This window comes from Lonchura striata, chromosome 1, assembly GCF_046129695.1.
Source record: "Lonchura striata isolate bLonStr1 chromosome 1, bLonStr1.mat, whole genome shotgun sequence".
Taxonomy (NCBI): domain Eukaryota; kingdom Metazoa; phylum Chordata; class Aves; order Passeriformes; family Estrildidae; genus Lonchura; species Lonchura striata.
The window spans coordinates 30,025,433-30,052,452 of NC_134603.1; the positions used below are offsets into that span (position 1 = coordinate 30,025,433).

At 38.8% G+C, this 27,020-nt stretch overlaps 1 protein-coding gene across 1 annotated transcript in view; it reads right to left on the minus strand.

Moving 5' to 3' along the window:
- Positions 1–19,003, minus strand: part of PKIA (cAMP-dependent protein kinase inhibitor alpha) — a 43,694-nt gene extending 24,691 nt beyond the window's left edge. The window contains exon 1 of the mRNA XM_021550569.2: positions 18,757–19,003. The gene's annotated coding sequence lies outside the window, so the exon portion shown is untranslated. The remainder of the gene's footprint in view (positions 1–18,756) is intronic.
- Between the last annotated feature and the right edge of the window lie 8,017 nt (positions 19,004–27,020).

The following is a 27,020-nucleotide window of genomic DNA, read 5'->3' on the forward strand; positions in this document are numbered from 1 at the left end:
ATAGAAAACGATTTCCCTCAAGGTGACTTTTGGACGAAGACTTGCAAACTCAGGGCACTACATTCCTGTGCTGAATCCACATGTCTTGACATGTGTCTCCTCCTTTCCACAGAGCTATTTTTCATGATGCCATTACAGGATTAACATGTTTGGAACCAGACAGTAATGATCTACGTGTGACAAGATGTTTTTTGGGAATCACTACAAGTATTTTATCCAATTGACTTGCATGCCAAATGAAGCAAACTTATCTGCAAAGTCAAATTTGGTTATTGGCTGAAACTCCACATCTATCACACTACAGAACATGCTGATTTTTAGGTTCACTAAAGCTATTTTTCATATGTTCTCCTCTTGTTTGGCCTACTTCAGTATGCCAGTTAAGGGACTTCAAAAGTTAACAGGTTCAACAGAAAGTAATATAAAACTTAATCAAAATTTCCCCACAAAAAAGAAATACTGAAGGATTATTTTCCTTTTCTTAAAAAAGATACAACTGGACTGCTGAGAACATGTAAACATACACAGATTCTCTGAATCTTACAATCAAAACAGGGTATTATATGAAGACAAAAATAAATTGCTATGCCAGCCTCAATAAAAACAGTAGAACAGGAAAAGGCATTCACCATATTCGCTCTAAGAATATGAGCCGAAAGAAGGGGGGATGTTTTATTGTTAAAAATCAAACCAACCCTCTATAATTCCATGAAACACATATTATGGTTACACTGCCAACAAAGGCAAACTGGTTTAGTCTGAATATTAAGCAGGTAATCAAAGATTCCACTGAGCACTAATGTTACTGCATGAAGTTTTAATGAAGCAGCACAGTATCATGTCTTTTAGATGTTACAACAGCCAATAGCAACAATCAGGCCTTCTAAAGCAAAACCATATGAGACTCAGGTAATTTTTGCTCTGTTCATCTTCATATTACATTCTCTTTTTTTCATTCTTCCTACTAATCTTGGGACCTCTAAAACAACAGTAATAGAGGAGAGGAGGTCCAGAGTCAGAACCATGCCTGATACTAGGTAAGAAGGGTCTTAATAACAAATTATGATGAGATACATCTAGAAGAATAAGTACTTCAAGTCAGCTCACATGCTTAATTAAGAAAATTACTCTCATTATGCCATAATGAGGCTGAATATCTTTTTTCTTAAAACACACACAGCCAGAAACATCTGTATCACAAGGGTATTTCTGTTTGCTTTGAAGAAGACTGAAAAATACTGTGCTGATTGTGGTTAAAACCAAATAGATCAGGACACAATTTAGAAGATAAAATCCAATGATGGTTTTGTTATAAGAAACCAAAAATTACAAATAAGAAAAAACAAAGTATAAACTATAGGAGTGCAGCATGCATAAATAAAAAAAAAACCAACCTATTGCTCTACACAAAGTGTTTTATTTCATATTATACCACTAGCAATGTTACTACCAAATACTTTTTTTTTTCCTGAGAATAGGGGAAAAAAGTATTTTCTTTATACAGAATTAATATTTCTTACTAGCTTTTCTTAACAGATCTGTGCAGAAAGAATCCAGCAGTTGAATACACTTCAGGAGAAGAAGCTACAGGGTGTCCTAGAATAATGTTGACAATATTCACAATTAAAATATCAAACCAAAAACCAAAACACCAAAAAGAACACCAAATAGTTTTGAAATTTCATGTTCTTTAATGTATTTCGGTGGTTTCTTGTGTCATTCCCTCCCAGTACAATATGAACAATATACTGTTATTAATTTAAATTAATTTACTTTCCAGGGTTCTTTTATGTTTCACAGATTGCAGCATGTGATGGAGCTTTTCTTGAATATCTTCTATGTGGGTGGATTTTATAGAAGGATAAATTTAGTTTGCAAGGCCTGTTGTCACATATCTGTGTTTTTCTGCACCAGAGTAAGGTACATTAAACAATGACAAAGTCATTAATACCTAAATATGGAATTGCTTATTTTGTTCATATGCCATTGTCTTAGTAAGAACTTCATATGGAAAACAGAAGTCATCCCTTCACAAAAAACTGTGGTCATGTCTTGCAGGTTCAGGAGAAAAGCTGCTTGTCACTACTCTCTTCTACACACAGGAGTTTGAGACCCATTTGATCTCAGCACTTGAGCATTGCCCTGCTGCATTTGGACACTCTCAGGTGTAACTGAAGCTCTGCCTCTTGCAGGAGCCTTGATCAGCTTATTCCTGTCAAATAACCACTGCATGATGGAAAAGCTTGTCTTAAGCATAACAACAAATGCTAAGAAGACTTCCGGAATGGTTCATATATTTTACCCCAGAGACCACTAAAATCAATGCACTTAATCTAAGGAGCATGATCCAGAACTGGAGGTTTCCTGGTCTTCAGCACACAAATTATAAGACTACAGAGTTAAGCAACCTCATCTGCAAAAAGGCACAGGACCTGAAGGAAAACAATTGAACTTTTAACTGATACACCAGTTTCAACATACCTTTTATACTGATGGTTCTGTCCATGGGTTCCTTGAGACTGAGGACAGTCTGCATTCCAAGTTTTCTCCTTCTATAGAATGAAGATATTATGTGGAAGATGAGCAGTGAGATTCACTTCTTCCCCACCTCCACACAGGTTTCTGAGATAAACTTGAGCCCTGAGTCAGGATTGATAGGTCTGTATGGGCACACAAAGTAAACCACCACTCTTTGTGTCACAGGAAAACCTTGGAAGGGATATCTGGAGGCCATCAAGTCCAATAACCACTTGAGGTTAGGCAGGCTAACCTCAAACTTCAGTGTGGCTGCTCAGGGACTCAGAAGAATTTCAAGTATCTCCAAGGCTGGAGGTTCCCCAGGCATTATGCCAAGCTGTACCAGTGCTAAGCCATTTTCTAGGTGAAATATTTTCAAATCTTCCATGAAGCTGGAATTTCTTATTCCAACTTGTGGCCATTGCCACTTACCCTTTTGTTGCTGAACTCCAAGAAAAGTCTGTAACATCTCTGCAGTGCCTCCTTGGGTAGTGCTGTTACATCTTGTAGTGTCCTTTTCATGTTGGCCAAACCCAACTCCCACAGCCCCTGCTCGTACGTCGTGTGCTCCAGCCTCGTGCTTTCTAAAGCCTCTACTAAACTTGAGTAGGCATGTCAATGTTGCAGCAGCTGTCCAAATGACTGTGATGGCACACTGGTGACTCTTAGCAAGTTCAAGATCAGAGAGTCCTCGTTACCAGATCTTAGGTGACACAAATACAAAGGCATGCAAATACAAAGAGTCTGACCAGCAGTTCCAGATACTGGTTTTAAGTAAAGTAGGAAAGATTAGAGTCTTGAATTCAGTTTCCTAAAGACTTTATGCAACTTCCATATATTTTCTTGGCTCACGAGTCCAGTCTCATTAAAAGCACTAGAGAAGTGACGGGTAGATTGGTTAATCCATGATTAGTGAATTAAAAAAGTTATCACCATGTCGTAGGTGAAATACAGCCCTCAGCTTAGACACACAACTGTGTCTTAGCAAGATGATTCCCTCACATTAGTACAGCCTGCTCCAGACTTGCTTGTTCCTATCATACAATAAAAGTAACTAACTATTTTCTGTTTAATCACACAACTGCATGCATTTGTAAAATCAGATTTTAGCTTTCTGCTTACTGGAGCCCAGGTTTACACTGAAGTTGATACTCGTTTGAATCCTGGTACAATGCAACACCGTAACATTACAGGCCATTAATCTACAAAGGATTAAACTACAACAATAATCCACAAAGGATGAGAGCTCTAACTCTACACAAGAAACCTGTCCTCTCAGCTTGTGGTCTCATGCAAAGACTACCTGGGTTTCTGCTTAAGGCTTGAGACTCCAGGAGGCTGCCTGCATGAACCAGGCTCTGAAAGATGCAACTGTGAGGCAAGACAGCATGCTTTAAATTACTGTCTGTGTAATTAGGCTCAGTAAAGGCCACCTTCTCATGTGGAGAAAGACCTGTTAATTACTTTGCTGCCTCTCTTCTGCTGCCATTTCTTGTCCTGAAGGACCAGCTGCCCTTTTCGTCTTTCTCTGCCTTCTGCTCAGAATCTATTTCCCCTTTAGAAAAGAGAACCAATATCTACCTATCCCTCCCCTCCCACATAACAGTATTCAATTAGGAACATATCCCTTGATATTTTTAAGCCCCAAACTGTGCCATAGATTGAGTAACCATTAAAATTTATTAATTAAGGTTGCAAAAAGTAGAAGTATAATCTGATACAAAATTAATGCAAAGCGTTCTCAGGATACCACCCTTAATTAACTTTGCTGAAGAATTTTCACTGGCTGAATTCTCATCAGATTCTACCAATACAGTCAAAAATATATAATTTCTCAAGAGAAGATGAGTTTTTGCATACTTAACTCCTCAACTTGCAAGAATACAAATTCTCTGACCTTCAGCTTGATGATAGCTTCAAGGCTGTTGTGCATTTTTCTTTTAATACATATACTATTCTATCTATTAAAGTCTTACATATATACTATACCTACAAGCTCAGTAGCATAGTACAAGAGGCAGAACAATGATCTCCTTTATCAACTGGCCCACAAGCGAGCCTTTGGAACATACTGGGCAAGCAGGCACTGAAATAAGGTTGTCTTTTTAAAATAATTTTTGAAGTAGTAAAATTTAAAAAAAGTAGTAAGAAATTGTATCTGTTAACAGCTGGAAAAAAAATGACTTAATTATGCAGTTTTGTAGAGAGGCTTCCTCATTAGGATATTGCAATTATGAACTTTCAAAGCCTTTTTTTTAAAACTAGGAATTTGTGAAAGAAGCTCAGAAAAAAAGCAGTAGCTATATAGTATGAAACAATCACTCAGAGATACGGATTGAGCTGAGATGACCTTCATATTTGCTCTTAGAGAGAAAACAAGAAGAAAGGGGAGGAATACAAACACAGTGTGATCTGGAACTGCTAGAGGCTGAAAACAAAGGATTCTACAAAAGCAACTCTCATATGGTGTTCTGGACACAGCACTGCAAAATACGTATTTTCTAAATTGAGAGGGCTTGGGGACTTTTTCTTTGGTGTTTGGATATTTTTTAGTGTTTTGTTGGGTTTTTTTTTAAGATGCTTATCAGACATCTTGAAAGATCTTGTTCATTGTAATTGGTGAGCTTTTTCTTTGTATTTCTTCATCTTGTGTTTCATATGCCAATTTCAATAACTGATTTGAAAGACCCTGTCAACATGCTCTGACTGCAGCAGACACAAGAGGTTCTCTTCATGCTACTACATAACATGCATAAGACACAGCTGGCAGTCTTCCTGTTTTCACAGCAGTCAAGATTTCATTGTATCTCCTATAAGAGGAGTAGCAAAGATAATGGGACATTAAAATCACTCCCTTGATTTTTAGACAACATGCTGATGTCTGGAAGAATCTTTCCCTGTTGTAGATGGAAAAAGGAGCTGTAATGGAGAACAGCCTGTACCAAAGTTTAAAATGTAAAAAGACAAATAAAGTTCTTATTGTCCAGTACAAACCAAGTAGAAAGAACCAAGACACACAAAATAATGACAACAAACTAATGAGGTGCAAAACATTTAAATGAGGCAAACAAAGTGATGAGCCATATGGAAAGAAACAGAGATGTCCAGTTTCAGTGTTTCAATAGTTTGTCAGTTTTACAGCAAGAAAGGGACCATTTTAGTGGATTTAATATGTAAGTTTGCAATGAACAGATCACAGATGCATTACATGTAAACAGACAAAATTGCACTAGTCATGCAGGTTTTTTAGATGGTCTGGGAGAACTCTTAATCTACTTTGTAATGCCTTTGAATTAATCTAACAAACATACTCAGTGAGTCTTAGGGAGAGATATTTTTTAGATACTGTTGAGAAATTTGCTATACTTACATATTCTGAGTACTGACACTTTTAAACAAGTAAACTTAGTATGCATTTCTTTGGTTTCAGAGTTTTACTTCAAAAGAAAGATTTGTGTCAAGGTAAGTTACCAGTAGGAAAACAATTCTTTCTAACTGGTACAAAACAGAAGCTATATGACATCATGCATCTCTCCAGACATTCACAGCTCTGAATTCTGTTTCTACTCTCTGCTGTACGAAAAACTTCCCTCTTGCTTTTGTTTCTTGGTGGGCCAGGTGAGGGAGGGGGTAGTAGTCAGGGAAGAGACAGAAAGGTAAAGGAATACTCACAAATACTGCAAATCATTTCAGAGACAGAGCAAAAAAGGGAAAACCAGGCATTTGCCTTCAAATAGATAGTCACAGGTATTTTCTGAGTAGGCAAGACTCTTCACTCCATCTCTTAAGAATGTTTACACAGTGGACACAGAAAGAGCTGCTTACACCTCTGGGCCAGTACCAATCTAAACAGCGCTGCGAAGTACTTTTTGGGAAATTATCACACATATAGGATATAGGACAGGTCCAAAAAAAGCTGCAGTGGGTAATTCATAGGTATGAACTGAACATATCTGAATGCTGAACAGTGCTGAAACTACCACTGTATTTGCCTGGCATAGGGGAAATAACATCAACCACCATTTTCATTAAGTAACATAGGTTTAATAGTGTATTTCTTGTAACCTCCAAAATACACAAAGCCAGCATGTCAGGGTCTCTTTGACAGAATCTTTTTTCATTAACCATAAGTTATTTGTATTAATGATAATCCTGTCTTTCAATATACTTTACACTTACAGCTTTGCTTTTCCTACTGTTTTGCCTGGGATTTATTAGGTCAACAGACCGTGGTAACTAAGTCATTATATTCACCTTTTTTTTTTTTGTCAAAGATCTTAGATTAGCTTTCTTTTGACTTCTGTAATTTCCCTACTATTCAAAAAAAAAAAAAATAAGTGAAGAGTACATAAGCATGGAAGAAGGAATGGTGAACAGTTTAATTTAAATTTGAGTGACACTGTTGGGTTTTTTAAAACAAGTTTATCTAACAATGTGGGACAAATAAATTCCACTCTTTTTGGTAGCTTATATACACACAGTAAGAGAAAAAGGCTATAAAATTGGTCACAGATGCCATCTGAAGATGAGAAGAATACCATAAAAGTTCCATAGAAATAAGTGGGTGTCATAAAAGGCTTGTAGAAAAATCTCCCTTGAATACAAAAACTCTCTTGCCTATGTTTTCTCACAAGAAGCATGAGGAAGGAGTCAAAATTATTTCAGTTATTAGCTGAAGTATCTTTGAAAAAAGACCCTTTGAGTAGTGAAAACTACAAATAATAATTTGGTTAACTACTTTCTTTTTAAAATGGGTTACTTGAAGGAACACAATTTTACCTCCCTCAAAGCACCTGGCAGAAAGTTTGCATGTTAAGGTAAGTCTTGTAACTGTAAATATGTACTTTTTATTCAGCTTCAGATAGATGGGAAAGCATCAAGTACATCCTCTTCCAAGGAATTGTGGAAATAGAAAATACTTGCCAAAGCAGGTATTTTCAGCAGAAAACCAGGGCTAAACCACACTTTCTGATATATCCTTCTAGATCTGCTCCAGCAAATGAAAGGTTTGAAGTATTACACAGTGCAAATAGCAGACTGGCTCCTGTAATTTTAAAAAGTATAAGAAATTGCAAAGAAAAAAAGTCTGCCTGTAGATAAAGCAGCAAAATGTGACAGTCAGTAAGACCAAACAATAAAGTTGCATGTTTCACAATTACTTTGCAGATTTGTCATGATTAAATGCCAGGATGAGACCTAAGCATTCCAATTCTCTGCACCCTCATTCCAGTTTCCATGGAAAGGACATGCAAGTGTGCACAGTCCAAGTAAGTATGCTGTGGATTACCCAGCTGCACATGGTGAGGCACTCAGTTGGCACTTTTAAAGCTTATTCCAGTCTTTATTTATTCCTCTGGTTTTCAGAGACAAAAGAATTTTCAGAGGACCATAAAGGATCCTTCAGGAGTAACTCGTCATTGTCAGAGTTGTGTGCAGATTTCCCAAGTGTCATCAAGCAAATAACTACAAAAGGAAGAATTATGTTTTCATCAAGTTTGACACAAAGCTCTGTAAGCAATCAGTAAATACAGAAGAAGAAACACAAAAAGAAAGTAGCAGGTGTTCTGCTTTGGCTAGGTTTTGAACAATCCAAGCACTTGAAGGAATAAAACTTGAATTAAACCAGGGAGAGTTAGCCCTTTCAGTTAACAGACATGCCAGCATTCAGCAAGGCCTTGCATACAACCTTCTTTATTTATAGAACCACATGGATACTGACTTCAACACTGGCTCACTCTCAGATGTCGTTCATGCCACCTTAAATAACCAATAATTCTGATCAAATGTGTCTAAAACCAAGCTCAAGGGTTAGAGAGAAGAGACTCTTTTTTACAGTCAGCCGATTGCGAGCAGGTATGTAACAGCCACTTGAACAATTTTACTTTATCCCCAATAGCCTTCTTTATACTTGATCAGTTGTAAACTTAAGACCCTGATTCAATGCTTTCAGTAGCTGAAAGGATATGAAAAATCATCTTTTCTGATTCCCATTTTACATTAACTTCCCACAATTAATGCCCCTTTCTTTATCTTGCTTTTCATTTTCAAAGGCTGCTCGTGCATGGAATAAATCCTTATGCTTTGCTATTTAATCCTACTGAATCTTTTCATGCTTCTTTGAATACTTTTTCCTTTAGTGATATATCAGCTGGGTTAGATATAAACAGCCTCCAAGCCAAATAAAAGATTTTGACTTTCAGTGAGCTGGCTAGTTGGAAAGAATAGTAGAAACCTGTAAGAAAACCCAACACAAACCTTTGTTCCTCAGCTTGTAAGAGGACTTTATGCCCAAACTGTAAGATAGAAGTACCTAATACCCAAATACATATATATATACAGAAAAGAAAAACAGGAGAGGAAAAGTTCAGAGTGGAGATCATGGCTACCTTTACTTCAGGTTATTCAAATTTTGCTATTAATAATCTTTGTGAAAGGAACTACTCCTTTTTCACTCATACTGGGCTCACAGCTCACAGTTCCACAGAGATGGGACTTCATATGGAAGAAGAGAGAAAAAGTCAGCCACTGAACAAACAACTGACATGTCAACATTACTATGCGTATACAATTAAGTTTTTAGCTCTTATGCTTTTGACTTATCCAGAAGGACATGCGCTAGATCCACCCTCCCAGTCTTCTGGTGACATTTAGGAATTTTCCAACATTTCCACATCTTGTTCTTACTTAGAAAAGTATTTCTTACAACAATGGAGTCTTGAGACAAAACAAAAGTCTAGTATTTTGGCCATGGTTATCAGAATGGTAATTACACTATAAATTACCACTATATAGGGACAATCCAGAAACTTGTGCTAAATTATGACTTATCTTGGATTTTCACATCACTTACAAAAAAACCCACATGTAGAAAGTAAAACTACTGAAAGTATCTACTGTTACTGTTACGATGAAAACTATGATACTGCAAACTATCTTTTCTGAACAATTCTTTCAAATATGCTCAAAAATAGAGACAAGGTAGAAATTTTACTGAAATTACTACTCCATGAGCAGAGGAGGAATACTTCAGAAAGGGGGATGGGAAGGTGAAATTTCTTCAACAGAACAAGCAGCAGATACGATTACGTGTTCAAGAATAATGTCACAGAAACAACATTAGCCAAAAGACAGTTATCACAGGATGCATAGAAAGCTTCTACCATTTTCAGCAATTTGAAGAGAGAAAAGCCAGACAAATTAGCTAAAAATCTGGCCTGCTTCAACAGCAGCCACATCAAAGGAGAGACAGGTAAATTAAGAGGCTTCTAAAAGGAGAATTTATTTTCTAAACAACATTCAAATCACCTACTGGGAAATGGCATCTAACCCACAACAACTCCAAGAACAAGTTTTGCCTTGTTCGGAAGAACAAGTTGACATAAATCAAAAATGCACAAAAAGCCTTGACAACAGTTTAACCGTCACGAAACTGTCCTAGTCCTCAGCAGAATTCAGAGACATTGTTTATCTTAGAACAAAGAGTGCCACTCTGATCTTGCTGATAGCCATGCAATAAAAAAAAAAAACCTCAAAAAAACAACCAAACTCAGAAACTCCATACTTGCCACCAAAATTCATACAAGAATAGAATTATGAAATATGACACTGAAGAGCAGTCCTGAGAGTGTAATGAATCACTATCCAGCACAGACACAGGCAACTGCTTCTCTCAAGAGAAGCTGCATAAAAGAGCTCACTTGCCAGAACCATGCCTGGACACCAAAATGAAGTGCTCAGGTGCTGCCTTAGGCTCAAAAAAATACACAACGTTCAGATTACACAATCCGGAAAGCAGAGGAAATTTAGGATGTTTCTGGCACTTCTTTTTCTCCCATTGCAGTAGAAAATTAAAGCAACAAACCACCACAGGAAGATAGGCATTTGTTTGGACACTGACCTCAGAAGTTAAAGTATTCTTTCTATTCTGCCTTGTAGTTGTCTTAAGAAATCATATACAATTATTTAAGGCATGCAAACTGTTAGTCTCCAAATAAATGTTCAAGACAGTAGTTAAGAAATATGGTGCTACCAAGAGGGACAGAACTTTAAACTCAAAAATTTTACATTAATAATTCAGTAGAAAAATATACTTGCAAAATGAGTACCTGTTCCTGCCTTAGGCAATCTAAGAATACTAGAAGGTGATGGAGAAACAGAAATGCAAATTAAGAGTGGACTTGGAAGACCTAGAAAACTTACACAAAATATATTTGCATGGTGTGTTATCCCACTAGAAACACCACTTAACAAGCAGAGCAGCAGTCTGTAATGGATGAATGGTCTTTGAAAATTGCTTCTATGAGGCACAAAAGTGAAAGGGAAGATAATTTTCTGCCTGGAAGGAAACAGCACAGGTCAGCGTGCTGCAGCAGTCACCAGAAATCAGTACCTTTTTCTGGAGACTTGCATAAGCAACTCCTTGATCTGCAGCCTTATTGGCTATACAACTGTGAGAAAACAGCATTTAAATAACAGCAGTAACAGCTTTCATCCCTTATTTCCAAATATTGTCAATGAAAATGGAAGTGCTGAAAAGCATTTTGAGATCGTTCATGATGAAAAGGGTCACATAAATAATACATTTCTCCAGTATCTGAGAAAAAGAGGATAACAAAAATATGTTTCTCCTTGCTATTTGGTCTGTACAGCAATTCCCTAAGTATGCAGAGTGTACAGCTGAAAAGTATCTTCTAGAGTGACAATTAGCTAATGAATTATACCATTCAAAGCACTTTAAATTCCATCCTTAAATGCTAATGAAGTCATTCCCCATTATTAGCTAATATGAAAATCCTACTGTTACATGAACATGTAACAAATCCTAAAGTATCAGTGAGGAAGTGATATTACATGCTTAAATTTCTTATACAGTATCCGTGTTCCTCTGGCTATCATATTCAGGCTATCATATTCATCTTCTATAAATATCCATTCAAACATTATCTGTTGTGAGGATGCTTTGTGCACAAGTTGGGGATGACTGAAGGCTTTGCACCTGTTTTTCACCATGCAGCAGGGTTTTTTGCTTTTGTAAAACTGAAGAGAATATTGCCATTTCCCCAGTCAGGCCCAGTCAAGTAGTACCACATTAGGTATAGACAGAAAAATTAGACTTTAAAAGGACACGTAGCAGTGGTGGCATTATTTTTGCATATTGTCACTTAGAGTGAATGACACTAGCATCAATAAAATGCTTACTATCATATAATATTATAGCTGCCACTTAATAAATCAGCACCTGTACTCCCTGAGGCAAATAAACACATAGGAAAAGGTGAGAAAAAAAAAAAAAAAAAAAAAAAAGGTGTTCCATAAAGCCTAAAGCTATTCAGAATAATTTAAGAGAACTCCCTATTCATGCAAAATACTTTGCTTGGAAAAGGTTTTGGTGATTGTAAACATTATTAGCTTGTATATAAACAAGTATATGATAAAATAGGCTTATTTGACTGACAAAAAGCTGTACTTCCCTTAGGCTTTAAAGGCTTACTGTAATCATTTTGATAAGTTATGCCTCTTTCTCAAGTCATACAGCTTCTATATTTATGCAGACTCCATTCACATCTCTTATCACGCTTTGACTCCACGAGACCTTACAAATAACAGTTACTTAAAATGCAGCAGTCTATTTTTGGTTTTGTGTGGTTTGTTTTTGGAGTTTTTTTATATAAAGTGTTTCACATTATGCCTGCCTTTTAGAGTCTGAATTATTTTCACATGCTCCAATTCTTATATGCATTAACAAATCCTATTCACTTTTCTGTTTCCCATGCCTGAACTCAAGAACATTAGCCCAATCCAGTAAAGCTGCCATCATCCAACTATTTTAAAACAGGAGTAACACAAAAAAAAAGGAAGGGTTTATGACTGAGTTTCTCTGTAACACTACACACTACAGTTTGTTCTTTCCTACATTTAAAATGCATTTTTGATATCCAGCTATCAAGTTTTATGTCTCCTGCTAATGGCACCAGCACCTTATGTCATGCAAACATATTGTTGTATTGATCCTTCAATAAAAAGGAACCTCACAGGGACACAAGAGATCAGCCCAACTGAAGCACAATGAGTAACTGGAAAAAATATGCAGAGTGAAAAAAATGGGAAAGAAAAGGGACATAAATATGAAATTATTTCACTATTAAATAGAATTTCTAAATCCTGCACGTTCGAAATAAATTTTCAGGAAGTATAAAAGCAGTGTCAAAGAATAAATCAAATATGAAATAGAGTCCATGTGTACAGACAGAGTGCATACAGGAAGACAACTCTGTTTTTGAGGAAAAAGAATGTGACAGAAAATCTTGACTTGTGAGAAACTGAAAAGGAAGCAATTGTTTAACATTACGCACATCACGTCAATTAAAAAGGTGCCCAATTAAACCACTAGGCAACAAATTCTGAGGGAAAACAAAGACACTTTCTTCCTTACACTCCACATGCTCTGAATCATGCCAAAGGACACTGTGGAGCCTGTGAACCAACCAAACATATGCAGCAAGGACATGATGTCTCCTGCAATTAAACATAATAGTGCAAACACTGCTTTGTGCCCAGAGAACTCCTAATCAATGCAGAGCACCAAACACGGGGAGCCTGTATCAAAAGATGATTACTCCACCTAATTTAGTCATTACTTCCCTAAGCATAAGAGACTTATATTCTTAAAAGCTACATTGTAATATGCCACAGAGTTTTATTTTTTTTTATTGAAAAAAGAAGAGCTTTTTGCCCATCCTATACAAATGGAACTGGCATCTGACAGTCACCGTTTTAGTGTAAGCAATTATTTCTTTAATTTATTAGCAACACTAAACTAAAACAATCAATGCAATCTGTCATGTACCACAGGAAAGAAGTATTCACATTTCATGAAAAAAAACCACAAAAAAAACCTAGTTATGATGAGTTCTCATTAAACTTGATTGAAATATCTTTTGTTTCTCTTTTTTGTTATATATTTTTTTCAGTGTATAATGGTGTTGTCATGGAATTCACTAGCATCATACAGATATCACGAACTTTCTGTGCCTCAAGTGGGCACCTTGGGAAGCTTGAAAGAAGCTGAGTCTGTTCAGCCTGACTGCTCTTTCACATTTACACCTCAGCAAACTGACTCTTAACATCAAGAATTTTTCTTGGTCTACCTGAAGATAGATGATTTCAAAGAAGAAATAAATTTTTAACTCCCACTTTAATGGTGTTAGACAAAAAAAAAAAAAAAAAAAAAAAAAAAAAAAAAAAAAAAAATCCAAGAATCCAACACAAACGTAGAAACGTAGAGAGCTGCAGATGAGATTAGGCAGAACTCTATAAATTCTTTGAAATTCAAACTGAGAATCCAAATGACTCATGAGATTGAACAAAGAAAACAGGAATTGATGAAACATTTATGTACCTAAACTTAATTTACTGAGTTAGAGATTACTTTCTGATGGCAAAAGTCTTGGTCAAGGTCAAAGTTCTTCTTATTTATTTTTCCTTGCCTTGAAGGGTGAAAGTGCTGTTGAGCTTGGTCTCAAGGAATTCACTTCAGCTGAGTGCAAGACTTACAGGTGTATATATAATCTGCGTGCTCACGATTCTTGCAGCTCTTGGGGTTGACTAGTTATCCAAAAGGCAGCAGGCATTTCCACAGAACACCTTGTGAAGGATTCAGTGACAGCTCACTTGATGAGCATCACAATTTTGACTCTTCTGTGGAGTTTACCTCTCTCCTACCTACTAATGACTGACAAGTTAAATCAAGATGCTGAACAGGAATCAATTTAAGGCTGCTGCTGAAGTAATAATATCCTTTACCAATATGATCCACAGTATTTTAAGTGAGGTTCCACATGTACTATAAACAGCATCATGGAAGGACCATTAATAAGCATCTGTGCTATTTTAAAACAACAGGTGGTGAGATCGTTTCACCAAAGTTATGTGCTTACCATATGTGTAAATGGAAATACTGTAGGAGGTAGAAGGCAAATGAGTGAATAGTTAGCAAATATATATATATTATATAATATATATAATTATATGGATATATTAAGATCTATATGATCTCATTAAAGCTGCAGCACATTTCATGGGCTAGCTAACAGCTGCCAAAATAACTTCGATATACCTTTGAACCTTTTGAAATAGTCACTAGAACAAAAATGTGACAAAAAGAAGCAGTCAGAGTACGAGAAACCAAGACTTTCTGTTGGCATAGACCTAGTTGCCTCTAACATCTGATGAACCATTGGGACATGAGTGCAGAAAGGGATACAGAACTGTGCAGAGACCAGACAGTTGCCATAAAGGCAGGTTAAATTCCTCATGAGTCCTGTAAAGCCAAGGAACAGCAATGTAGCCAATTTCAAATTTCATTTTAATATAGGTTAGAAAACAAACCAAATTCTGCTAGAGAGAACTACGCCCCAGCTGACATGGAAATTCTTCTATTGTAGCTCCTCATAGTTCATGTTTTATACTTAGTTCAACCAGGAAAGAAGAGTAGAGATACCCTGGAATCACTTTACAGTCACAAAAATGTGACCAGCTCAGAAATGCAGTGTGCCTTCAGTATTTTAGGGAAAACAAAACCCACTATCAGATCTTATTGGATCTACCGTAAGAATTAAAGGAAAGATAAAATAAATTTTTTGATCTGGCATTTGGCTGGGACATTTGTACCAACTGTCCTATAAGAGTCCATTTTGTGTTACTCTCCTTTGCTATGATTCTATTTCGAGACTGGGATAAATCCTAGAAACATACAGTTCTTGTACAATCAGATCCTTTCTTTTATAATGTTGTCTCAATAAAGTAATTTTCTAAGAGTAGACAATATAGGTTCTCCCACAGATAGTCTCTCGACGCATCATGAAAGCAACACATATAAATAGATCCATGCTTCTGCTGCTGTTTACATGCAGTCCCCTTCAAGGGAGAGGCTTCAACCAGCTTTCTTTTCCAAGAAGCATACATGAACTCTGCATTTCTATCTCCATTTAATATTAAACTCAGGGGCTCATTATCCAGGTTGTGAAGCACACTTGACTGTAAAACTCAAAATAAGATTATCAATGCCTGTCTTGTTGCCACCACAAATAAACTATAAATGGATAAAACTCTTAGTTCTCTTTAATGATTGCTGCCTTTGCAGTTTACTGGGCACTCACATAAAGATCCTCTATTGGCAGTTAGTCCAACATGGAATCTATTTGCATAGTAGGAGAAAGTTTCAGTTTTTGCCTGGCATTTATTTTCAGAGATCACTGTTTTTCTCTCCCAGAAACACAAACTCTTGCACATGAAGGACATGTATTTGGAAAGTGTGAATATATTTCTTCTTCAAATTAAAAATGGTATCACTACTGTTGAAATACTCTTGTTTACACATGCTAAAGTTTTAAATTCATTGTGTAATACCTGTCCCCTTTTACCCTACTCAAATCTTTTAAAATTGAATTCTTAAATTGGAAAAAATAATCCAACTGAAAGCCTAGTAACAACATAAAATATTATTATTTCATAATAATAGAAAAAATATTGAACTGAAGTGTTTCATCTCAGCCCTTGGAAAGGACCAGAAGTAAAATCAAACCTCTGTAAGTTCAAGTGCATTCAAGGTCACTGGGTTTTCCAGTTTGTTCTACTAAGGAAGCAAGCCTTTTGCAAACATACCCCATCTGGTCCCCACTAATAAAACTGGGTAAATGAACCTGCCGGTTCAAAGGCTGACGGCAGCCTAGAAACCTCAAAGATAATTAAGCTCTTACATATCTGCAGAACAAACCCAGATGAAGTATTCCAAAATAGCAGAACCTCCAAGGAAAAGACAACTAAATCTCAGCTGCTACCCAGTCTGTCTGGCACCAACCAGCTGGCCAACTAGGCTGTTCTTCCAGTCAGCAGTGCTGTTGCCCCAGATCAACCACAATAAAGATGCTTTCCTTTGGCTGGCAGAAGTATGGAAGTTACAGTAACAGAAGGAGCAAGAAGAGTTCTGGGAAAGAAATCCGTAGGAAGTGGATTTACACCAGTTATACCATTGAACTAAACTCACATTGATAATTAGATATACTTTTTCTTCTATGGACACGTGCACATTGCACCACTTGCCTTTAGAGTACACAAGATAAAAACAAAAGCAATTCAAGCTTGAAGTGGGGTTCTTGGTCAACCACTGTTTCATCTCTGCTACAATAGTGTTTTAAAAAATATTAATTAAGAGTCTTGAAAAATTAAGTTTGCCAGGAAGCATGATGAGCTAAATATGCTGTGATAACATTGTGTCAACATTAGTGAGTAGCCATGCTACCCAGTGTTTGCAGCAACTGACTGGGGACCATCACTTGATTTCTTCACTCCAGTGAAGAAATTGTCTTTATGTAGGATGGATGGGCTAATATGTGAAGTATCTGAACTCACCTACGTGATTTCTTTTTCCAACCAAATGCAACTAGAGAAGCAATGAGCCACACATTGCAACTCTGAAACAGTCAGCCATGCTTAATTCTAGAAAGGAAAAACCTATAGAAATGCCCTAACCAATGCTTCAAAGTTTACACGAATAAAACAAATGTATGGTAGATAAAAGACACAGGTTTGACAAAACTTTTTTTTTCCCCTAGTTTGAAATACATACATTGCATGTGCCATGACATACTTAAAGCAAAAAGCCTGTACAGGATCACAGGTAATGACTGCACTTTGGAGAAAAGATTTGTCTCTTGGACTGATTTCTGACTCTGCAGTTCATCACTCGCTCTTTGTTTCGCCTTGTGAAGCCTCAATTGCTTTTTTATACACATTTTCTCTCTCTGTAGCTGTCATTTGCCTTCTGCGTACCCAGCAACAGTTCTGACTGCATTTAAATATCTGCCCAGAAATAATGACAACAAATAAAGCAACTCCTCCCTGTTACCTCCCTAAGGATTACTTGTGTCACTCTAGCACCATGACGAGAGGTTTCAACCACAACTGTGTGAGCCCCTGTGAACCCTTGGGTAACAGCATTCTTGAATATGAACATATAGGTAAATAGACATTTAATAAAATAACCAGCTTCCAGTATCCTGCTTTCTTTTTCATTAAGAACAGATTAATTTCCAATTCTTTACTTCCCAGACATAGTAATTTCTTCCATTTCCAAACCACACAGAGCCATTAACTGTTACGTATGCAGATAACATCTATTCTAATGAGCTGCCTCTCCATGCCAACCTCCTGTATTGGTATACCTGCTTTAAGGCAAGTTTTCTTTTTTAAAGCAATACAAAGTAAAAAAAATAAAATCAAACCAATCAACAAAAAACAAAACAAAAATAAAAAACAACCCAAAACAAAAACAAAGCAACCCAACAAAAACCACCAGTGTATCAGGCACAGAAATAGGTCAGACAAATTTCTTTCCCTTCTCAATTCCAAAACATCATTCGTTTGATGTTAAGACCTATATACGTACCATAATGTGCAGTGTTATCAGCTAAGCTACAACATACATACATTCCTGTTTTTTCCGCTTCTACAGGTGATATGATAAAACAGCAACTCACTAATTCTTCCATTAACAAACAAATGCATTTGAATTTTGCTGCTATTTTGGTTGTTGTGAACTAGGCTAGATTATAAAAATTAATAAAGAGAAAAAAAATCACACAAGTCTTGGAAGAAGACGACAGAATCCATTTTGGTGTAAGGGCCGGTTCCCCAAGTTCTACACTATTTGGTTTCCTGCGAAGCGACTTCCAAATCCAGGAATGTGTGTGAGATAACATCTTTTTTTGCTTCTGTTGCCCTGAAGCCCTTCTGCCCTAAGATGTCTTCCCCGTCACTTGAGGAACGCGCATCGGACTGGGGAGAGCGCGGGCAGCGTGGGCGCAGTCCCGCACCTGTCGCAGCCCTCCCGCTCTCGCCCCCGTCCTGTGCTACGCCACTGACAGGGTGCCGCGACACGGGCACGCAGAGCAGCCCGAGCGGGAGCTGGCACCGAGCCACCGCACATCCTGGCCATGCAAGATAAAACGCAACACTGTGGCGCTTCAGAGAGCGCAGCCTCGCCGCTTTTGGAGGGAACCGCGGCAGAAGGGAGCAGAGGGAAGCAGAAGGGAGCTGGGAGCCCCAGCACGGGTGCAGACGCTGCCCGGGCCGGGCAGCCGGCAGAGCCGGAGCGAGGGGCTCGCAGCGGCAGCGCCGCGCTCCTCCGGCCGGGCAGCGCCGCAGCGCTCGCCGCCCCCGCGCCCGGCAGCTCCCGCTCACCTTTCAGCGACCGGCTCAGCGCATCTTCTTCCCTCCCTCCTTCCGTCTCTCCCGCAGCGGCTGCTGGTGGCGGCCCGGAGCCCGCGGGCGCGGCGGGTGCCCGGCGCTGTTCCTCCCTCAGCCGGCGGCAGCTCCCGCTGTCACTTCACCCCCACATCCCGCCGCCGGCGGCGGCAGCTGCTGCTCCTAAATTCACGGCGCTCCGGCGGCATGAAGTCATCCTCCCCGCCCCCTCCGCGGGCCGCCGCACTCCGCTCCCGCCGCGGAGGGGGAGACGGCCCCGCCGCCCGGCTGCCCGAGCCCCGCGGGGCCCCGGCGCTCCGCCCGCCCCGGGGGAGCCGCCGCTCCCGCAAGAACGCCCGTGCCCGATCGCCCGGGAGCCTGCGAGGGGCGGCACCGCCTCCCGGGTGCGGTGGCGGTCCGGGGGACCCTCCCCAGGCACGGCGGCGGGATGGGCCGCTCCGCCCCGCGCCGGCCGTGCCCTCCCGGGACTGCGCGGCCGCGGGCAGCAGCGCGCTGCCGGTGGGGCTGCGCGCCCCGCTCCGGGGCCCGCGGGGCTGCGCGCCCCGCTCCGGGGCCCGCGGGGCTGCGCGCCCCGCTCCGGGGGCTGCGCGCCCCGCTCCGGGGCCCGCGGGGCTGCGCGCCCCGCTCCGGGGCCCGCGGGGCTGCGCGCCCCGCTCCGGGGCCCGCGGGGCTGCGCGCCCCGCTCCGGGGCCCGCGGGGCTGCGCGCCCCGCTCCGGGGCCCGCGGGGCTGCGCGCCCCGCTCCGGGGCCCGCGGGGCTGCGCGCCCCGCTCCGGGGCCCGCGGGGCTGCGCGCCCCGCTCCGGGGCCCGCGGGGCTGCGCGCCCCGCTCCGGGGCCCGGTGCCCGGCGCCGCCCGGGGAGCGCGGGAGGGCAGCTCCCGCCGCGCTGCAGGGCCGGAGCCAAGGGAGAGCGGCCCCGGGGAGAGCCGTGTGCCTGGGTCTCGAAGTTTGAAGGAAAATTTGCTGTATTCCCTCATGCTCATGGGTGGGCTCCCTGTTTCCACTCTCACCTCCCGGCCTCAGGACGCTCAAGGGCTCCTGAGCTTGTGCCCCTAAAAAAATGCAGCAATGCAGGACAGCTCCTCTGGCAGTGGTTCCTGCTCTGTGCCTGGAAGGGGAGAGCAGAGGACAGGCACTGTTGTGTGCTCAAGGTCACCTGGGCAAACTTCCCCCTTACCAAGCATGAACTGATATTTCTGAGACCCAGCAATATGCAGCATGTCTATTTTTGTTACTTACAGAGTGCTGTGCACATACTAAGTGACCGACAGTCTTGTAAAGAAGGCCGGATTCCTATCACAGTTTACAAACATGATCCATCCTATGTGTACGTCAAGCACAGCTATGTTGGTGCATAAATGACACCAAGCAGTCTAGTTTGAATTGATAAGGCATGTCACTGGTGCATGCCAAATCATTGTAGTTGAAAGCTCTTCACATGTTACGAGGAAGGCAGGGATGTGAGTGGTCAAGAGAAGCTGTGCTGGATGAGCTCCCAGGAAAAACACATATGGGAGTTTCCTAGGTGCTGTGCCCTCTCAGTTGACCTGGTGGTCAAATGGTGCCTCAGTAAGGTTTTTGAGTAGACTCGTGCTGGAAATGTTGACAATTGCCATTGTGGTAAGGAGCATGAAGAGCTGCTTCAGTGGCCTGGGTATAGGTAGGAAGATTGTATGCAGTGGTAAAGGAAAACAGCAAAGAAAAATCTCATTAGGGTAAAAGTTCGTAGTTTCTCAGATAAAACATAACTCTGAATCTAAGTTCCCTTTTGGAAATTCATTGTGTTTATTTTTATGGTGGTTATGGTACGGCTTTTCACCTGTGCAGTTCTACAGTTCCTCTATTTTGGGCTGCTCCTGTTTACTCCCTGCCTTGAACCTCTTCTGTTGATTGGCATTGCAGACCTGAATGTGCAGCACTGGCAGCATCTCAACATTTATTTAATGCTGAGATGTTAATGTATAATGTTATTTAATCTCAGTTGTCAGTGTGTTAGGTTAGGTGATTGAACACTCATCTCCACATGCACAGAGGAGTTCAGGGGCAGGTGGAGGAGCCAGGTCCTGCAAAGGGAGCCAGCCCCTCCCAGGAAAGCCTCAGATCCCATGGAGGTGGGGACACACCCAGCAGTTAACCACAAATTTCTGTGTGGGTGTTACTGCCTAGGGCTATGCGATGAGTTGAGGAATGGATAATGGAGCATTTTGGGATTAAGATTTATGAGGTGTTTAGGGCAAGTACCAAAGACGGGGAAAGGAAGTAATCAAGGTGATATGGGAATGAGCATGTGAGAGAAAATAGTGGGATGAGGAGGTAAATAGGGCTGGTCTGATGTAAACAAACTGCTGGTCAGCCTGCTTGTCTGGTTATGCCCTGCACCTGATGAGCACAGTCTTTCCTAGACTAGTCTCCTAGACTGGACTCTATTTCTAAACTTTACTGTGTGAGAGGTCTCTCTGTGCTATATGTGTGCCTCTGCATGGGTGTAAGTGCCAGCAGCAAGTCACACCTCAGGTTACAGGGACTCATGCCAGAGAGGAGGACAGGATTTCACCATTCATGCCATCTGTGTTTGATTGAATGTTTCTGTCTGTGTGGTTGGCCTTGTGCTTATTTATTTATACATACATACATATACATATATATACATATACATATATATATATATATATATATATATTTGTGTGTACATACTTTCTGTGTGTGTATGCCTATTAGGAATATGTGTTCAGGCTTGCTACTGACTAGGCCTAGGGAAATGTTGCTATGGCAGCCTCTCTTCTATTGGGCTATATGGTTCAGCAACTCATAACACAATTCACTAAATGATTAGCATACTAGGAAATCCTAGATCTGTCCAAAAGCAGGACTTATTAGTATTTAATTTTTATTATTGCTTTGGTAGCAGTAAATTCCAGAGTCAAGAGAAGCAAATGCTCTTGGCCCAAGAGTTTTAATTAATATTATTCAATATACACGACTGCAAAGACAAGTCAATGAGTGAGACACATAGGATTTTATTTTAGTAGAAAAAACATATAGATATTAATCATTTAGAAATGTTCAAAAAGCCTGTTTTAGTCGGAGGATATAATCTTTGATTTAGCAATCATGAGTTCAATCAGTTTAAAATGAATGTCAATATAAATTGATTGAAATCTAAGCATTTCAGCTTTAAAAAGTATGCTGTAGGGAAAATAAAAGGAAATAGATCCATTGAATATCTAAATATAGGGAAAGTCTGGAAATGTCTTTAAGTGAGAATATTGTATAAGGAAGACTGCTTATTTGCAAAGTGACTGACTTCAAGCAGGATTACTTAAGTAGTAGGAGCAGAAAGTTGTGTCTTAGAGGTTGGAAACAGCAAGGATGAGGTGAGATTTGCCAACATTCAAATTAAATTAGATTGTTAAAATAATTAATAAGCAGCAAAAGGTGCATCACTTGTAAAAATGTAAACAAATCCTGAAATTAAGAAGTTGAGTTCTTTTTTTTAGTGAGGAAGGGGTGAAAAATCAAGCCTCTCTTCCTCAAATTGAGTACTGGCTTTCCTGATAATTGCTGACTGGAGTAAAAGGTGAAGAAAAAGAAGAATAATGAAGGGGAATAAATGAATCTTTAGAAATGGATGTTGCTGTTTTCGCAGGGAGATTAAAATCAGGAGTGTTTTCAGAGGAGTAAATCTTCATCTAAATTTATGAAGTCAGAGGTGCTGCCCCATTCTTAGAGATTGTCAGGTAGTACCAGTATTAATGAAATAAAAAGAGACCTGGGAATTTACAGTTACATGGCCTAGTTGGTGATAGCATGCAACACCACAGCCAGTAGTACAAGAACATAAGAAGAGACAAGGACCACTGCACACAGGCTTCTTTAAAGTTTATATTCCTGAAACTAGAGCAAATTGGTTGTACTGAGTATAAAAAAGAACTCCAATCTCTCACCCACTTTTTTTTCTGCCTAAATAGCCTACTTGTTATGGACCTGCTTATGTGGCAATTATTTATGGTAAGTTATTTTCATGCTTTCCAAAATTCAGATTCAGATTCTTTGTGAGTCTCTGCAGTGCAAGCCCGTATGCTGCTTCCTGAAGAGCAATAGATTATATTGCAACTGTTATAAACAGTTATTTTAACTGTTATAACCATTTTATTTGTCAGTGTGTCATAAGCTTTTTTTTCCTTTTAATATTAAACTGAGGACCCTAATGTACACTTTAATAACAGGGTTTTTCTGGATATCCTCAGACTGCATTTAAATGAAAGCGAGACAATGAATAAACAGTTCTTATGAATTTTTGCCAATTTTTTAACAGATATGGGCAAAAATTTTACATAAATATTAAAAAAATGACTGAAAAAACCAATTGTCACATGTGAAGAGCAGTGCAGTTTAAGATACTGAGCATTATTTTATGGTTCCCATGGAGAATATAGTAGAGTATAGTAAAGTACAGTAATATTCCTACTGGATATCAAAACAATCTTACTCATGTTGAAATGCAATGTAGGAGTGCACCATAACAACCCTTAGTTACACCCCTTAATAATTAATATTTAGCTGATCCATCTATTTTAAATAATTTGAGATCCCACAAATAAAATTATACACTAAATAAAAATTGCTATAGGCTTTCTACTGAGAAAAGACAATATTTAAAAGTCTTGTTATTGGAAGTATGTATCTGCAGATATTTTTTTAAAAGCAAGTATATTAAGCTGTTTTTCCATGACCATTGTTTCACTTCCTTACTCTTCTTTTCTTTCTTTACTCTTTCTTTCCATTATGGCTTTATAAGCTGTTAAGCAAATTAGGTAAATGAACACATTTTGTTCAAGTGGTTGAGGTGTAATATATATATGCCAAAACCAGTGAATCAAAAGTACTATGATGAAGAATATTGCAAGATGAGCTACAATATCAGTGATACTCAAATAGACTTCTTTATAACTGAACTGCTATCAAGAAAACATTTTTAAAGTAGTGATATATTTCTCCAATATTTTCGAAACCATTTGTAAGGGAATAATTTTTAAAGTAAATTCTGGTTGATCATTTAACAACTAAAGAATATGAATTAAAAAGCATTCACTATATGATTTTCTAATCTTCAGCAATAGACATTTCAAGTAATATGATCTGTTTGTACATAGTTGAGAATAACCAAACTGAATGCACACAGTCTCTGCCAGTGTATCCTCCCTCCTCTTAATGCTCATTGCTTATTTTCTTAGTCTTAAATTTTCAAGGCAGGGACTGTCAAAGATTCAGCTTGTTCAACATTGTTAGGCATGAGTAAAATGCATTAATAATAATTTATGACACTTAACAAGACCGTGAACATTTGGCTTCACTGCACAGGACTCAGCTGAACCCTAAGTTACAGGTTACTTCAGCTGATAGTAATGGTAGTTGTGTGTGCACTGGGGCAGAGCCTGGCCCTTAACCTCCTTGACATCAGTAGGACAGATGTGTTCTCCTTTCTTTTCTCTTGGGGCTTCCAGCATTGTCTTATTACAAAGGAGTCTGAATTTCTTAATGCTCTAAATTGAAACCTGCTTGGGTTTTCTCATTTTCCACTTATATATTTTCTAAAGTTGGTAGGAATAGTAGTCACATCATAGCATTTTCTACTGCTTAAAAATACATTACTAGAATTGTAATCTAAAGCATCCCTCCAATTGGGAAAAATAAATTTTAACAATATAATGTTGTTATAATGCATATGCCATAAGGGGAGAAATTAAGACATTAAGCAATGTCAATTCTGGCATTAGCCACAATGTTTTCTGTTTCTTGAGTAGTCAGCTTCTGTTTTCTCACATTTTTCAAAGCAGGATGTGAAATCTGTTATTTTTTTAAAGGAAAAAAATACTGTCATGACAATCCTGATACCTACATAGGTCTTCACTATGTTTATGTAAGTGAATGTATATCTAATGACCTGCCACGGGCAAGTGGTATGGATTAGGTGATCTATAAAGGTCCATGCCAACCAAAAAAATTCTATGATTCTATGATATGAAAGTAAGGTGTAGAACTTTACCTTTTGCTTCCATTGCTGTTTGTCAACAGTACAAAACCAAAAATGGAAGAATTCTGACATTTTTTGTTCATACCCTCTTCTAACTCTGTCTTTGCATCTTGCTGGATCTTCAACCTAATTTCCATCTGCAGGTTTCTTGTATCAGCCTATTTCTCTGATATTAATAAAAATTTTCAATTCTGTAAAGTTTTAATCCTGATTTCAGGTTTCTTCTCTTACACCTGTTTTAGTGAAGGAACCCTTTTAAGATGAGTTAGTGAGTCCAGGTGCTTCTTGTTATGTAAAAGTCTTTAAAAAGAGATTTGTCCAAAATACTGTCTTTTCTTCATTTACTATGATTTTTTTTGTCTTTAATTAAATAAAAAAAAAAAAAAAGAAAAGAAAATAAGAAAAATATTGCTACCAAAATTTGCAGTGCAACAAAAAGGAAGAGAGAAACAAGGACCATGAGAGCTGCCAAAACTCAGTGCCTTTGCAGATGCAGAAAATTTGACAGCAAAAATGTGTCACAATGTTTCTGTATATCTTTGATTATTCACTGCAAAACCAATAAAAATCAGCCAAGAAACATGAGAAGCCTGTCCATCTGACCAGAAAAAAGATGTATTTTCCTAATAGCAGTTCTAGAACAACTCATTTCGCAGTAATGTCTCATCACACATAAACTTTTCCTAAAGCAGTTTCTAAAACTTAATGCCTGTTTTCATTCTGTGTATTAGGTTTGCTTCCCATTTTCCTTTCTCTATCCCTTTCTGTTAAATATTCTTGGCCAAAAAAAAAATCAGTTTAGAATTAAATATAAAACCCAACCATTTTGGATGGTAACTAATCTTAGTTTGCTAAATAAGAGAAGCTTGTGGGTTGCTTGTAGTTTTTCAAATGTTGGTGAGTAGGTGGCATTTAAACATATCCAGGTCTCCTGGTTTTCAAGGCATTCATAGATCTCAGTTGATTCTTTAGGTACCATCTTTTGAAACTTTTGTTAGGTCCCTCCTCCTGTCTTTTCTTGTACAAGTGTAATTCTTCCTGACTTTAGTGCAGTCAGGACAAAATTAGATATTTGGAGTTCAAGTTGATTGACAGACATCATTAGAAATATATTTTATCAGTTAAGTCAGCTGCCTGTTTTCTGAGAAATCTTCTCTCAGTTTTACAGATGTATATATTTTGTGATTTTTTTTCTTCCCTATAGACTAAAAAGAAGAAAATTGATTAATAATTGCTGTGCCAAAAGCTGTTTGATGGTTTTGCTAGGGCAGTCAGGGTGTTGGGTCTTTCTTCTTAAAAAAATTATTTCCCAAGCCAAGTACTCTAGTGGTTTTGTATCAGTGCTAGTGAATATTCTTTTGCAAAACATAATTGTATAAAAACTAATTGACTTGTAATTTTTTTTGGTTTAATTTTGTTATTTCATTTCTGAGTGTATGTTAGAGAATTCTCTAACTGCTACTTGTGCCTGCCCACTCACAAGCTTGATGCCTATATAGGAATCCCACTTTCAAATCACTTTTCTGCTATGATGGTGGATTTCTTAGAGTCTGTTTATGTTTCTAGAGCAAATTGTGTCAGACATGAAAGAGAACAGTAGTATTTTGGAGACTATTTCCTCAACAATGGGTTAGTGGGACATTGTTTTTTGTTATGAGGGGGAAAAATAGATGCTGGAAAAGTAGACCATTTCAGCAAGAGCTGTATGGAAGGCTCAAATGTCACAAAATTCTTCTGCAAGGACATTTTTTTTCCAGTCAATAAAGAAAGGATTACCAAGGAACACTTTGTAAGAGATGCAGCAGGTATTTTAATGAGCTTAGATATTATTATTTTGATAAACAAGGGAATAAAATGGTTCTATCTGTAGAACGTTGACATTTTATAATGTGTGGAATTTCATTGTACTTGTAGAGCTATGATCACTCAGACAGATAAAATTATATGAAATGAGCCTTAGATGCACAGACAGTATCTTCCAGAGGTAATATCAAGTTGCATGACAGTGGAGCAGGAGAGCATGCTCTGCCTGAGAAGTGCTGTAGGAACTTAATCTTTTATCTCAAGGCAATGAAAGATTAATTAAGTGGATAAATAGCTGACTAGCACAGACTTGTAACTTTCAATTTGTAGGCCAAATATCTTTTTTTTCACTAATCTGGCCTCTGATGCTGATGCTCAAAGTTACAGTTTTATTCACTTCAGTT